The following is a 16,899-nucleotide window of genomic DNA, read 5'->3' on the forward strand; positions in this document are numbered from 1 at the left end:
GATTTAATTAGACTACAGTGTGGCCTAGGCATTAGGATTTTTTAAAAGTATAATTTATGTACAATAAATTGCACAAATCTTAGGTGTACAGTTCAATGAGTTTTGACAATTGTTTATCCCCTTGTAACCACCATGCTAATTAAGATATAGAACTTTTCCATTGTCCAGAAAGTGTCTCTTTCTTGTCAATCTGTCTCACCCTATCCTAGGTAACAGATGTTCTGATTTCTATCACCATAGATGAGTTCTGACTGTTTCTGAATTTCATATGAAATATATATACATACAATGCACAATGTTTCTTGTATCTTCTTCAATAATTGTCTCTATTTTTCATAGTACATAATTGGATACCTTCTGGACAGACCTGGTATGTATAGAAGAAGACACAAGATACAAGAAACATTGTACATAGAACAATGACGCCTCAGTTCCCTTCAAAGTAGGCTCTTTGGGACCTCACACAGTTCTCTCAATGCTATCAGCTGCCCCATCATATTTTCCTGAATTTCTTCAGTGCTCTGAAATCTCTTCCCTTTCAAAGGTGATTTTAGTTTTGGGAAAAGCCAGAAGTTGCAGTGCGCCAAATCTGGGCTGTAGGGGGACTGAATCACCTGGGTGATTTGATGTTTCACAAAAAAACTGCACAAGATGCACTGCATGAGCAGCCATGTTGTTGTGGTAAAGCTGCCAATCACCAGTTGCCCATAGCTATGATCTTCTGAATCATCTGAATAGTTTCTGGGAGGAATGTTCAAGCTTAATGCAAAAAAAAATTTTTTTAATAATCTATTTATTTTTTGTTTATTTATTTATTTCTAGAGAGAGGGGAAAAGAGAAAGAGAGGGAGAGAAACATCACTGTGTGGTTGCCTCTCACTTGCATCCCCAACTGGGGACCTTACGTGCAACCTAGTCATGTGCCCTGACTGGAAAGCTTAATGCAAAATTTGATGCTGATTTGTTACTTTACTTGCTCCGTCATTTTGAATGTGAGGGCCAGACAGTACACATGCTCATTCAACCGCATCTACTGCCCCCACTGATTAGCACAGTGAAGTCATTATTATTCACACATGCAAATTCCAGTCCACTCTCCTTGACTGCCAAGTTACATCAGTGTCGCACAAGTCATTCTCATTATATTAACAATGGCTGGATTTTTTCCATACAGACTATTATAGATAGATAAACAGATAGATATAGACAGATAGTTATACACGTAGCTGTATACTTCTGTTTCAAAAATACAAAGCTACAACCCTGGACCTTTTATAAGTGATTAAGAAAACTAATATTAAGCCCAACATCCACCTTGCTGTGAACTCCCCCAAGATGGCAACAAATCCTTTTAGAGTTTCTTAGAACAGAGAGAATCCCACTATGATGCTACAGAATAAGGGCTCCTTGGTTGTATTCTTGGTTCTCCTCTCAGAAGTTGCTTGCTTTTTTGTTCCTTAGGGTACAGATAGAATGAGTGAGCCAAGGTTTTAATATATGGGTGGAGACTTGTTATTACTATTGGCTTTAATGTGACTGTGGTCTTAAGCCTTATTATTTCTGGACTTCAGTTATTACTGTCATTTTTAGGTCTGCTGATCATCAGTCATTTCAGAGCCCAAAACCAACAAAATACAAGAAACTGGAATACTAAGGACAATATAATAATCAACTCTGTTATTCATGAATTCATGAATTCAGCTCCCTAATTTAGAATTTATCAAAATTTCCCAGTTGGATGTATATTCTGGTTTAACTTTCTTGTGTCAGTAGCAAAAGCTTTACAAAGCAAAATAATAAACACGATTGCAAGAGGAATATTTACTTAACTGTGGAAAACAGTGGGATGAGAACTTTGGGAACTCATTAGAGGTTTTCATTTACTTAAACAATTAGAAGCATTCTTTTATGCACAAAGATATTACAATGTATTTTGCTGATCCATTTCCCTCTGTCTCCCCCATTAGACAGGACTTTGTTAAGTATAGAAACAATGTTCTTGCACACAGTATGTACTTAGCATATGTTAGCAAATGAGTAGGTTCTTCCATGCTGCAGAGATGACTTAGGTGTTAGTGATACTCATGGGTCCCTTACCTGTGAGTGTGAGTATGAGTGTGTGTGTGTAAAACTGTCAGTAGGGTCCACTGAGCCAGAGTTATGAGTGCTAGAGACTTGTTGTAGATAATACCTATAAAAGATAAAAGGGGGGAAGAAGCAGAATTGTGCAGGAAGAGCCTCAGATTATAATGTAGATATGAAAATTCTTGGATGACCCACTGGGAAGCTCTGGAACAAGGATTGCCCATTACAAGAGTCCCACATTAGGCAGGAACAGCCAGGGCCCAGTACTCCCACCATGCTTAGTTGTTGGATGGAAGTTGCTGAAAACGAGCATGACCTTGTTACAGAGAGAAAGGGGATTTTTTCACGTGGCACCTTGGTGTAAAACCCAACAACTAGTGTTGAGGAAAACAGGTCTTTATTTACAATATTCCAACCTGGGGAAGGTAGTGAGCACTTCAGCTCAGAGCCCTGTTCTCCCATGGGACCCAGCACTTCTCTTGCTCCCCAAAAGGCTAAAAGCCAAAAACATGCCCAGAAGTTCCCCATCCCTTATCTGTCAGCTCTCTCCTTAGGATCTGGGGTACGATGTCATCAGCCTCCATATAACAGTTCAGGAAAACATGTGCCATATCGCACTGGATCATGAATGATTCTCTCTTTGCCATTTCAAAGCCGCATGGCATTCTTCTCTGCCCTCCTTGCAAACTGCGTGGATCTCCTCTCCTCTCTAAAATGGTTGCCGCCTTATTTTTAAATCCCTGACCATGCCCTATGATGCAGTGGGTGTAGTAACCAGTTCTGACCATTCACAGAAACTTGCATAGGCTCTGTATGCTCTTTCCACACCATTCCATGGTCAAAAACCCTCCCATCTCCTTGGGGCCTCGGAAGAACCAAAACCATTTGCATAACTAAGACACTAGCTACTAGCCATAGTTATGCAAAGGCATCTTAAAAAGTGTTCCCTTCTCCCCATCCCCCAACCTGTAGGCTCTAGGGATTTGGGGAGGCCCCCACTCTGTAACAACCTCAGCTCGAATCTGAGGCAGATCCTGACATGCTAATGAGAAGCCATCAGCTAACTGTACTCCTTGAAGCTGAGTAGGAACTTCTTCCTTGAAGGGAGATCTGAGTGAAGCGTCTCTGTGGCAACCACAACTCCCAAGGTAATGACCCTCCCCGATAACACAAATTCAAAGATGAAGCAACTTACCCTGCCTGTCACGTCCCACAACATCTCCCCACCTTTCCTCTGAGGAGGTGTGTACAGGAAGGCAGACAGCTCCATTTTGCAAAGGGTGCCCAGTGTTCCCAGTATTGAGTTGACAACATGAGGGTCAGCCTCAAGTAGAGGTATTAATCCTCTGCCTAAAGTTCCAGAAACATCTGGAAAATAATGCTGCAAGCAGGAGTGCATAAGTGAGTTTACTATGGGGAAACACATTTTGCATGACTTCACCTTTAGGCCTGAATTTTAAACTTCTGTCACTGGCTAGACTAGGCTGGATGGCAGAGCATTCCAAAGGAAGCTGTCTTCACTTGTCCACGAGACCCCTGAGTGTTGGATGCCCATCTCTTACAGAAAGCTGGTGCACTTCTTTTTAAAGTGTTTGCTGTTCTATACTTGGTGACTTGCCAACTGAGATATCTGCTTGTTGTTTAAAAATAATTACTTCCTTAGTGGGTAGTTAAGAGATTTTATAAACCCAGCATGGGGGCAAAAGAATTAGTCTTGGACTTGAAATCAAGGCATTAGAGACAATACATACTAATGAAATGCTATTCAGACTTAAAAAAGAAGGAAATCCTATGATATGTGACAACATGGATGAATCATGAGGCTATTATACTAAATTAAGCAAGGTCATTAGAGAAAGACAAATACTGCATGATTCCACTTATGTGAGATATCTAAAACAGTCAAATTCATCAAATCAATGGGTAGAATAGTGGTTGTCATTGGCAGGGAGAGAGGAAAATGGGGAGTTGCTAATCAATAGCATGAAGTTTCAGTTAAGCAAGATGAATAAGTTCTAGAGATCTATTGTACAACGCTGTACCTAGAGTCAACAATAATATCTTGTACACTTAGATCTCATGCTAAGTGTTCTTACCACAATGAAATAAAAAAAAAAAAATTAAGACATCAGTATTTGAACTCTGGCTTGTATTAAAGACTGGTGATTTGATATTGCTTAGAGCTTTCTACTGATCTGGGCCTTGATTTACTCACCTACAAAATGAAAAGAGGAAAAAAATCAATAGTATTTTAATCCTCTTATGTACAAGGCCCTTGTTATCCTATTTAATACTCTGAATATGTCTGTGAAATATTACTCTCCTCATTTGACAGATGAGGAAACCTTCTTTTGTCCAAGGAGGCAGGATCCAAACTTGGGTCTAAAACTCCAAGTTCCATGATTTCTAAATCTCTTTCCAATTCCAAAATGCTATTAGGCTGAATTAACAGCAAGGAGCAATCAAGCTACAATAGTAAAAACAATAGATTTTCCAGTGATTACTAAGTGGCTAAGGAAGAACCACTTACCTGCAGGGGAACACGGCTTTTCACTGGAAGAATGTAGCTGGCAAAGGGAGGCCGACAATAAATTTTTGAGCAGCAAATGGCATTTTCTTAAGTTGAAATTGTAGGAGCTTGGAATTTGGCAAGTGCTGTAGGCATTGTGAAAAGTAAATGCCCTGAATATCTACTGCCTTTAGGAGAGAAGCAGGCATGTTAGATCCAGGTTAAAGGGCATATTTTGATGCTGTTGCCAGAAGGAGCTCCTTCTTTATTAATATAAAGCAAAGAATAATCCAGGTCCCCCAATTCCAGATCCAGTGTGCTTTCATTGTCTTCAAGTAGCTTATGCTCTGGTTGAGAAAGTAAGTATAATTCACAGCCATTCATTTCTTCATCCAGTGAATGAACTAGCACTTACCGCACACGTTTTCTGGGTCAGTCAAGAGTTGTAGGGACTTAAAAGCTAGGTCCCTGCTGTGTGTTGGGTTGTTTCCCCAAAGAACTCATGTGTTGAAGCCCTAACTTCTAGTCCCTCAGAATGTAACTGTATTTGGAGAGAGGGTCTTTAAAGAAGTGATTACTTTAAACTGGGGTCTTTGGGATGTTCTCTAATCCAGTCTAACTGGTGTCCTGTGAAGAAGAGATTAGAACGCAGACACAGGGAGCTGGCCACCTACAAGTCAAGGAGAGAGGCATAGAAGAAACCAGTTCTACTGACACTGTGATCTTGATCTCAACATTCCAACCTCCCGACTTTTGAAAAAACAAATTCCTGTAGTTTTACCGACCCAGGTGATTTGTTATGGCAGCCCTAAGAGAATAATACAGTTGTCCAGCACTGCCAGAGTTTCTGTTTTGCTGGGTGAGACAAAGAAGGCAGCAGGCAACAGAGGGGAGCCCTGGGAACCACGAGATGGGACATGTGTTCATACTGTAGAGGGTGGTGGCCGGGAAAGAATGCCTGGAATAAGCGTCCTTGGAGCGCAGTCCTGAAGGTCTAGTAGGAGATAAGTAAGAGTCAACATGAGCAGAGATAGAGAGACATAGGCATGGAGAGAAGAAAGAACACAGCCCCTGCAGGGAATGGCAGGTCATTTGAAATGCAGCGGTGGCTGAAAATGTAAGTGCTATTGTGTGGTTCTGACACAGGCACATTTGTTCAGAGAAACGAGATATTAATGACAACAATGATAATATCTTATTTTTTATAGCACTTTACAGTCTGATGAGACTTTCTCCTAGTTTATCTCTGTGTCGACAAGAGAGTCGAACTATTTTACACACACGGCAAATGAAGGTTGAGAGGCTAAATGGCTTGGCTGCAGCCTTGCAGGAAGTTAGTGGCAGAGCAAAGCTCAGGGCCTTTCCTTCCCCATTGCTCGGGGGATGGAGTGTCAGAGGGCCCTTTGCCGAGCCCAGCTGTTTTCTTGCCTCTGACTTTGCTCATGGAGCTGCATTAGGGGCAGCTTGCGGGTGGAGTTGTTCAGGTGCAGTCAGTCCTAACAGACAAGAAGGAGCCAGAGGAGTAGAGACCAGACCAGTAACTATACCACACATTCTAAACACACCGCCTCCTGGAAGGGGGTGGGGTTTCTGGCCTCTGCTTATCTTCTCATTCAATTCTGCCCCTGATTAAAGTGAGTTTAAGGTCTCTTTATCTGTCAAATGGAGACAGAGTGACAACTTTACCATCACTAGCATTCCTATCGTCCCTGCCTCTCAGGCAGGAGGATGCCCTGTAACTGTAGGAACCCCATCCCAGGGATGGACATTGGGGCCCACACGGGAGTTGTGCGACGTTGTAGGGGCATCTCCTCAGGGCTGGTGTGATAGAAAAGTGAAAGAAGAATTTAAAAACGCAAGGTGTTTTACAAATGCAAGACAGTCCTTTTATCTGTTTGAGGTGGATTGTGTTTTATGTTTGCAATGGAAAGGTCTCAAGCAGTCCTTCCTCCCTCACTCCTCACCAGGGTCCTGATAGCAGATGCTGTCAGTGTCCTGCCATATCCCTTTACTTTAACTGGATTTCTGATTTCTGACCTGAATGTCAACTGCCGGTGCCTAGGTCTCTTTGCCAGAGGGCATTTTCTAGATGCCAGTGACCCCTGTGCTCTCACCTGCTGCAGCCTGAAACTTCCGTGGAGTTAATGTTTCCAGGGAACAACTCTTAACTATAGTCTTATGGGATAAGCACCCCAGCTCTTTCCTCTCTTGTGGGGTAACTATATCGGCTCCTAGAGTTCTCCAGTTGAATTAAACAAGACCAACACATATGGTTGTCCGTAGCGGTGACATGCTTAATATCACAACTTTTTTAATTGTAGGGCACTTATGAATCACCTGGTGATCTTGTTAAAATACAGTAACTTGTTAAGTAGGTCTGGGTAGGGCAGCACATTCTGCATGTCTAGGACGCTCCAGGGGATACTGCTGCTGCTGGCCCTCAGACTGAACTTCTGAGCACCAGTGATGTTTGCAGAGTGTGATTTTGAGCATTTGAGGATTAGGAAGAAGAGAAGATGATGACCTAAACAGATGGAACTGTTGGTAGGTGTCCTGGCTCAATCGTGGTGCAAGCAGAGACCTCAGTGTCACAGGCTAGGGAGGAAGATGAAGAGAGAGAAGATGGCACAGGCTGGTAGACACATAGGATCATCTCTGAAGGGATGGGAAACCTGGGCTTTCACGGAGAGCCAAGGAGGCCTGAAGCAGTGGACATGGCACTTGCAGCTGAGATATGTGAAAGGCAGACATAGAAGAGACCTGATGTTTCTTGAATGTTTGTGTATCTCTATATCCTAATCTATAGTCACACCTGTATCGATCTTTCACATTTGTTTTGCCTCATAAGAGCTCTGAGGAGATTCAGAAAATGGAAGTTCTTTTCCTCTCCTTTCCTTCCTACCCTCCTCTTTTCTTCTCTCCCTCCCTCCCTTTCTCTCCCTCTCTTTCTCTTTCTCCTTCGCTCTATTTCTTTTTTTATTGCACTTTCTTTGCTTGTTTTTTTAAGTTGTTTACTTCACTATGGCATCATTTTCTTAATGTACTATATGTTGCAGATTCAATTCCTGTTGAAAGTTACATAGAAAAAATATTCTTTTGTTGTCTTAATTTATGCCATTGATCATGGAGGAAGTGAAGCATAAATCTTTAGTACTGTAATTGAAAATCAGTAAAATATTTTTAACTAAAATAAAAAGGAATAAGACCAAGAAAATGAAGCTTCAGAAAGCTTAGGTCACTTGTCCCAGGTCTCACAACTAGTGACAGAGCTGGCATCCCAGCAAGGGCTAAGTAGGTATGAGAACCCAAACAAGCAGATGTGGGTCAGAGGAGAGCTCTCTGCCCAGTGGGGAATTCAGGTACAAGTGAGGTTTTTGGAGCCTCCTGGAGCTGCAGAGGCAGGGTCAGAAAATCAAGATTCTGGAAGGCTGGAATTGAAGAGTGGGCGAGAGCAGGGACCCAGGGCTCTAGATGATTTAGGGAGCAGTTCGGTCCCACATTCCCACGCTCAGCAAAGCAAGGGCTGAGGGTAGAGAAGCTGCCTCGGTCCTGATGGCTAAAGAACTCCTTGACCAAACCCACATGAGAAGCAGCCCACGATGGTGGGTGAGGAGCATGGTAAAGATGAGGAAGCAGGAGTGGAGGGATATTTTATTAACTTGGAAAGCACAAGGATAAGAGAATCTAGAAGGGAAGGAAGAGCCTAAAATTTTAACAGATTTCCTGTCTCTTGCCATAATAAAATTACAGCCTTCTTGAGGCATACATAGATTCTTTTTGAGCTACTCAATACAAAGGCTCTCCCCACCCTCATCCATTCATTTAATGTAATATTAAATAGAGGCTACCTATGTAGTCTCCAAGGTCTGCATCTTTCAACTAAGAAACATCTAAAATAAAATATGTTTGTTTTAGGAAGGGAATTGATTCACTTAATTTGTAAGTAACTCTGTTATTTCAACTCACTATGTTATGGCCCATTTAGTTCCTTTATCAGAAAAACTGAAGACATATTCAAAAATCTATATTTTATGCATAGCTCTGTACACACTAGGATTAAATGGGAACTCCCTAAGGAAACATAGAAATAGACTGCATTCTGTCAGTAACCAATGCTCATGCACTCCTCAGGCAGGAGAGTGAAAAGGAGAAGTGAAGGGATGCAGAGGGATGAAGCAAAAAGAATTGTCTGTGTGGGTAAGAAAATCACAGAATAATAATGGGAGAGTCATGGTGTACCAGGAGCTAAATTAGCGACCCGAGTGTTGGTAGGTGACCGTAATAAGGAAGGTGGTGGGCAGCACAGTGTGATGACATGAGTCATTGCTGGGGCTTGTAGGGTCCTTAAAAAGTCCTTTAATTCCTCTCACTCAGAGGTCTAAAATAGAGACCCGGTGACAAACAATTATAATAGTTATATTTATTTTATTTAACAGGCTTATAGCGCTTATTGTGAATCAGGCCCTGTTCTGAGTACTTTTGCAAATATTAAGCCATTGAATACTATGAGGTAGGTAATATTGCTGTCCCCATTTTTCAGCCAGGAAACTTAGACAGAGAGCTTAAGTCACTGCCTGAGCCTTAAGAAACATGTAGTTCAGTTGGGACATTTGTAGTCCCTAAGAGCTGAAAATACATGTGCAGAGTCCAAGAGAAGCAGGAAGGGATCAGAGCTCCCATCTCCTGAGTCTCAGCTCACTACTTTTTCAGATAACATCTCTCCCCTTGCTCAACTGTAAGATTTTAGGAATAAGAGGGATTATTTTACTGACACCTTCTCTAGTCCTTTGTGCCTCCACTGGACTTTGCACAAATATTTGTGCACTTACCCCACCGTCCGGAGAGCATCTGTGCTACTGTCTTCCTGGCTAGACTTGGAGCTGCTGGGAGGCAGAAACTTAGACTTTCTCCTTCCTGTGTTGGCAGCAGGTAAGCAAAGCAGCTGGCATATATTGGGTGTTCTATTATGTTCATTGAATAAGTGAATGGATTAACTCCCAGAAAACTCATCCTGATTCTTTCCTGACTGGCTTGGGTTTATCTTTCTGATGCCATGGAAGCTTGGTCCGGAGGCATCACAATGTCACCTGTCTTACCTGATGGCTCTTTGTGCCCTCAATGTTTCATAACTGCAGGCTGTATGTCATTTGTGCTGGGCCTGGAACTATGCAAGGGCAATACCTGACTAAGTGGTTTTCTACAGAACAGCCTTGATCTTCTGCTTGTTTTTTTTTTTTTTTTTTTTAGTTGTTTTAATTCCTAGGTTTTTGTTTTATTTAAACACCAGAATTTTTATATATTCTTCTTTCTCTCTGCTTTTCAGATTGAATACCATGTCCTTAAGTGATTAAGTGGTACATAGAGGATGGGGCAAAGGTAAGTTTACAGTTGTTCGTATGGAAAATGGTACAATAGGTAGTAAATAACAATACAAGAATCCACTCTGTTTCATGTACTCACCAATATAAACCTACTTTTGCCCCACCCTGTACAGTGTAAGAACTTAACATGGAAATTTATTTTGGGTAAATTAACAATTTGTGAAGCTTTTCACATGTGTTAGGTACCTTGCATATGTTATTTAATCCTCAAGAAATTTCTGTGTAAGAGGCATTATTATCCCTATTTTACAGAGGCTGAATACAGAAGCTCAGAGGGGCTAAGTGATTGATCCAAGGTTATGCAGTCAGTAAATAGTAAAGCCCAGATATGTGTGTATATGGTCAAAGATTACACTCTTTCCACTATAGCACACTCTCTCTAGAGGCAAAAAATTAAAACAAGCCGATTTTACAAAAACACCTGGGGGAAGACCTACCTGGCTACATACCAGTCTTTTTTAGAGAGTGTTAGTGACTCGAGTGGCAGTGAAATCTGGGTAGGTTGTTGGTGTGGAGGTGGATGGATTGCCAGTAAATGTAGCAGTGACCTAGACGGCATTAGCTAACTTTGAAACTATCCAGAATGAGACAAAAGTCTTGCTTTATCTGGGGAACAGGACAGATACATTCTTTTCCATCACAGAGTTTACAGTGGGGTATTGTTTTCAGTTCTGGCCACAAAATTAAGTTGGGAAGCTGACAAGGGCAGAGAGTGTGAAGAGGAGTAGGGACAGGATGGTGAGAAACAAGGAGACAGTTGAAAGTGCTAAGAACAGGTAAAAGAGACCTAGAGATTAGGTATATTCTGAGTGACACTTGAACTGAAGACAGCCATCGTAAAAAATAGTCCTCATAATTTGCCTCTAAAAATAGTGAGCCTGACATTACCTGTCCATCCAAGTAGAGATTGTGATCACTTTTGGGTGACATAAAGAGAGGCCGTGTATGTGGGCAAAGAGGATGGAATCTGGAGGTTGGTGCCTGGTCATAATAACTTACTGCCTGTATGACATACAAAAGTTACTTAGCCTGTTTGTTCATTTAAGCTGAGAAAATGAAGCCCCTTCCTCCTAGGGACACTCTGGAGGTTATATGAAATGAGAGAACACATAACTGAGAGTAAGCCCTCCAGAAATGGTGTCAAGTGTTATTAGTATATCCGTAGAGATGAGAGTAGATGGCCCGATTCTATTGGAGGATGTAACTTTCCTTGCTGAACTAATAGCTCTTCATGTTTGTTTGCCCTAAGTTCCTTGTGTGCTTAGTCTAATAATGGTCACACATGGCACTTCTCCAGGGCAGTTTTCTAATTTGCATTCTAGGAAGAAACACCTTCAAAATTGAAGGCAAAAGAAAGAGAAAGAGAGGAAAGAAAGAAAGGAAGAAAGGAAGGAAGGAAGGAAGGAAGGAAGAAAGAAAAGAAAGAAAAAAGAAAGAAGAAAAGAAAGGAAGGAAGGAAGAAAGAAAGAAAAAGAAAGAAAGAAAAAGAAAAGAAATGGAAGGAAAAGGAAAGAAAAGAAAGAAAAAGAAAAGAAAACAGAAAAGAGGAAATGAAGAGACAGGAAGGAAGAGAAAGGAAGAAAGAAAAGATTTGTAACAGTGAAAATTAAGGCATGACTCAATGAACATACTTCTGTTATGAACAGCCAAGAGCCCCCAAGATCTTCCTGAATAAATAGGGCTCTGCCTGTAGGAAATGTGATCTGATTTTTCCTCTTCCTTTGCCATGAAAAAATTCCACTCCCACCCTAGCAATTCCTTTGGTTCAGAGCCAACAGGCAATCAAACTGCCTTTTTCTACTTCTCCTTCCCCAGAACACAGAGTTTGGATGGTCCATTCCAGGGCCTGGACTTCCACAGACCTTGGTGCTTTCACCCAGTAGGCTGGCTGACTTAAGAAAAGGCTTATGGAACTCAGCCACAGGGTTTTAGCTTCTGTTTTCCCTTTTTCTCCGTGTATGTGTGTGTGTGTGTTTGTGTGTGTGTGGGACTTTTAAAATTTGGATTTTCATTCTGAAATATAAAACTAATGCCTGTTTGAGGCAACAAACCAAATAATACCACTGTGTAAAACAATCATCAATATTCCCTTCTGCTTATTCTGCCCTCTGCAACAAACATGAATACTTTGGTATATATCTTTTCACACCCTTACTTATGTGTGTGTATGTATCTATATACACACATACCACATATACCATATATGTGTGTGTATAATATGTATACATATTCACTTATTTAGAGATTTTTGCCATGTTCTTTTAAGAAGGGGCTTACAAACTAAAAAAAAATAATTTGTTTTTTTTTCACCCATGTTTTATTTAAACCACTCCAGGTAAATACATATAGATTTAACTTATTTTTAGTGATGCCCAGAGGGAAGGGGGAAGCTGGGGCTTAGTGGAGGCAGTTAAAGGAGAAGAAAATGGGGACATCTGAAATAGTGTCAACAATAAAAATAAAGTTTAAATATTGGTAAAAAAAACTTGTTTTTGCATAATATCCATAGTTTATATATATATTTTATTTATATATTTCTCTATAATAAATATCTAAGTAGTTTCTAGGGTTTTTGTCTCTTGCAACTTCAACTTTAAATCATATTGCAAGGAAGAGTCATGTATCTATGTTCTTATGTATTCATAATTTTAATTTAGTAGAGAGATTTCCAAAAGTCAAATTTCTGGGTTCACCAGAGGATTTTAGCTTTTACCAGAGAAAAAGATTCATTGCCTAGCAAAACACATAGCCCTTTGGCAATAACTCTTTCCTCTTTGTTGGGAAGAAGGCCTGGAAAAATAATGTCCCTTTCTCTTCCTTCCCCACACCATTATTCTCCTGCAGTAGAATGGGCAAGGATAACATATCCTGTGAAATTCAGCAAGGACTAAGAATCACCAGTTTGCTGGGTTGTTAGAGGGTACTAGAGAGGCTGAGATTAAACAATTACATATTCCTCCAGTAAGTCTTTTGTTCCTTTTTTTTTTTTTCTTCATGAAAAGGCAGATAATAAAAAAGAGGAGCATTGCTGGGCTTTAATAGGTAAATAGTTAAATAATGGCACCTCTAAAACTGTTCCTTGTTAAGGATCTGAATGTATCTTTCTTTTTGTAGACCAGAGGGAAAAAGGAGTGAGACGAATGAGATGAGTCACACCAAATGTCCTCTCTCATTATGATTTTCATGTTTTCTCATCCCAGAGACTCATCACAGCTCCAGGTTGGAAGGGATTTTAAGACATCTGGTCTGTTTGCTGGGTCTGGCCTCATCTTGTTCCTAGTTACCACATTCCTCCTTAACACAGTTGGGTTTGGTTATTTCTTTTTTCCCTCTATGCCTTCAAAAGAATATTTACTGAAAGCTTCCTGTGTGTTAGACCCCAAGCTAGGCTCTGGGCATAAGGAGGAAAGACACACACACACACACACACACACACACACACACACACACACACACAAAGAGGAAAGACACAGACCTAGGCTAAAAGAGCTTATAAATAAGGGGAAGAAAAAAAAATCAGTAGACTTAAAATTATAAGGAAAGAACAGAGATATGCACAAGTACTCAGGCAACACAGAACAGAGAGAAGCACCTACCATAGCAATACCTGGGAGTGTGAGAAGTGAAAAGAGGCTAGTGAGATTAAGCTAACTTTAAGATTGAATAGACTTTTGCCAGCACTGACTGTAGAGAAGGCACAGCATATACAAAGGCCTGGAGATCAGTGAGAACATGATGTTTTAAAGTTGTGAGTGTAATTGACTTACAGTGGTAGAACTATAGGTCCCTGTGTGGAGTAATGGAATATGAAATTGGAGAGATAGGTAGGAGCTAGAGCTTGAAAAACCGTATGTTCCTCACTAAGGAGTTTGTTTTTATCTGAATGGAAATGGGGAAAATTTTAAATGCAGAGTAACAATATTGGATATACATTTCATAAAAATCTTTTCAGAGTCAATGCAGAAAATAAGGTCAGGGAACATGAAAGAAGGGTTTGCTAGTTTAAGGGAAGTCGAGTAAGAGAGGAATGAGCATATTTGGAGGCAAGGTGGATATATGATTGATTTTGAGAGGCTTTAATGAAGAATTAAATGTCAGTAATGAGCCTCACAGTTCTGGTTCATACAGTTACACTGAATTTTAGTCATGGATAAACATCAAATGTATAAACCTGAAGTTCATAGATAGTAGTCCATGTAGAATTTGTGACTTTTTGGCATAGGAATTAACACCGTAGGAAAGAATGAAAAAAAAAAAAAAGGTCAGGAGTAACAAACTGGACACACGGAGGCCAGCTTGGAAGTTGGCAAGTCAGTATAAAATGGCAAGAAATGGTGGGGGAGGACCTGCATTAGGCAGTGGCATCGGGCATGGAGAACTAGAGAGCAGAGAGAGTAGACTGGCCCTGTGACTCTAAACTTAGAGGGAAAGGAAGTGGGAGGAATCCCAGAGACATTTAGGTAGATGGTACTTCCCACTAATTTAGAGAGGGAATACTACACAAGGAGTTGCTTTAAGAAAGAAGATGATGAGCTCATCTTCAGACAGAATGAGTCTGAAGTTCCTCAGATATATCCAAGTAGAGGTCAGCATAACATCTATAAATCTGGAGTTCAGAAAGTAAGTATGCATTAGAAATAAATATAAACCTTGGTTTTCTCAATATGTGAGTGGTAGTTGAAGCCGAAAGCATGGCTGAGATCATTCAGTGAGAGAATACAGAGTAATAGAATGGGAGGTCAGAGACTAAGCCATAGGAAAACAGTATGTATATGTGTTTAAGAATTAGGTGCCATTTGTAACCACATGGATGAAACTGAAGGGCATTATGCTAAGTGAAATAAGCCATCCAGACAGACAAAAAAAAAAAAATGTTTGGCATCATTTATATGAGAAATTGAAAAAAAACAACCAATTTCATAGAAACAAAGAATACAATGGTGGTTGCCAGAGGCTAGGGGGTGGGGGAAAGAGAATAATGCAGGTCAAAAGGTATAAAGAATAAGTTCTGAGGATCTTATATGCAGCATGGTGACTACAGTTAATAATACAGTATTGTGCACTAAAAAGTTGCTGAGAGTAGGTCTTAAGCATTCTTACCACACACAAATAAGGGTTAACTATGTGAGGTGATGGATGTGTTAATTATCTTGATGTTGGTAATAATTCCACAACATACATCAAGTCATCACATTGTACATTTTAAATACATACAATCATACTTGTCAATTATTTCTCAATAAAGTAAAAAATTAGGTAGCAGATGAGGTGCTCAAGAACAGAAGTGAAGTGAGATGGACAGAGAAGAAGCAGGAAAACCACAGAAACATGGCATAGTAAAGCCTATAGAAAGAATTTTCCAGATGGAAGAAGTCAATAGCTGGTGAATGTTGCAGAGTCAAATAAGGTTAATATTGAGAAATGTTCTTTGATTGGTTTTAAGAAATAGAAGTCCTTTCTTCCTTCTCATTTAGGCCTTTGAACTTGCTGTCCTCCTTTTAAAATTCTTCTTATCCCCCAGAATAAGGGTGCCTTACACCCTTATTTTGATCAGAGCTGTGCCTCAAACATTTCCTTTTCAGAGGACTTCTTTGATCACTTTATCTCACCTAGCATCCCTGTCTCATTCCAGCCCCTCATGCAGATGAGTTTCTCATCATGGTAGTTTTCTCTACTTGACTTTAGAATATTTATTAGTTAATCATCTGCTACCCCTACTACAACGGGAAATATGTATGTATAGGGATTTTAGTTAGTTTGTTTGTTTGTGGCTATATTCCCAGTGCCTGGCATAGAGTCAGCCTTCAATAAACATAGTCGAGAGAGATAAACATAGTCATCTTGATAAAAGGAATTTCAGTGAGGTGGTTGGGACAGAATTCAGACTGAAATAGGCTAAGGCATGATAAGGAAGAGGAGATAGGGAGTGGAAACAATTCTTTCTAGAAGAGAAGGAAAAAGGGAGGGCTCAAGATATGATAGACTTGAGCTGGCATGTATAATCAGAATAGGAAAACACTAGAGGGAGAGGTGGAAAATACACAAGGGGACATAACTGAGAGGATGGGATTTAGATGAGACCCCCAGGCAAAATGTTCCAGAGGCTTTGATTTCGTAACTTACTCTTATGTTGAAGGGGTGGCTGCAGCAATGTGTCTAGACCAGGCTGGTGGACATGTAATGGAACCAGATTCTGTTTCTAAAGAGGATTCCCTAAAGCCTGATGTCCCTCCCCTCTAACCATGGAGCAAAATTTTTGTTGGTGGTATTAAGGATGATACAGAAGAATGTAATTTGAGAGATTACTTCAAAAAGTTTGGTAAGATTGAAACCATAAAAGTTATGGAAGACAAACAGAATTGAAACAAGAGGATTTGCTTTTGTCATTTTGCTGATTATGATGCAGTTCATACAATTGTTGTTCAGAAATACTACACTATTAATGGGCATAACTGCCAAGTAAAAAAGGCTCTTTCTAAAAAAGAAATGCAATCTTCTGGGTCACAGAGCGGTCATGGAGGGATCAGCAATTTTATGGGTCACGGTGGAAAGTTCAGTGGAGCAGCTATGGTAATGGCGGTAATGCAGGTAGTTCTAAAGGACGTAATAGTAGATATAGTAGATTTGCAAGAGATGGTGGCAACTATGGCAGATGTATTTCTGGTTATAGTGTAATAGTAGAGGGGTGATAGACCAGGATGTGGAAACCAGGGTGGAGGTATGGTGGCAGTGCTGGAGGATATAAGGCTTACAACAAAGGAGAAAGTTTTGGTAGTGGTAACTATAGTGGGGGTGGGAACTATAAAGATTTTGGAAATTATAGTGGACAACAGCAATCAAATTATGGACCAATAAAGGGGGGCAGTCCTTATGGTGGTAAGTATGAGTCTGATGGTAGACATAGTGGATATGGTAGTAGAAGCTC

General features: G+C 40.4%; 1 long non-coding RNA gene across 1 annotated transcript; it reads left to right on the forward strand.

Annotated features, from left to right (window-relative positions):
• Window positions 1–9,314: 9,314 nt before the first annotated feature.
• Window positions 9,315–11,364, forward strand: LOC150015035 (uncharacterized). Its single transcript, XR_016509957.1, has 3 exons — window positions 9,315–9,522; window positions 9,917–9,969; window positions 11,297–11,364. It is a non-coding gene; the product is annotated as an uncharacterized LOC150015035 (long non-coding RNA).
• Window positions 11,365–16,899: the final 5,535 nt, after the last annotated feature.

Source organism: Furipterus horrens, unplaced genomic scaffold, assembly GCF_987537825.1.
Source record: "Furipterus horrens unplaced genomic scaffold, mFurHor1.1.pri manual_scaffold_3, whole genome shotgun sequence".
NCBI lineage: Eukaryota > Metazoa > Chordata > Mammalia > Chiroptera > Furipteridae > Furipterus > Furipterus horrens.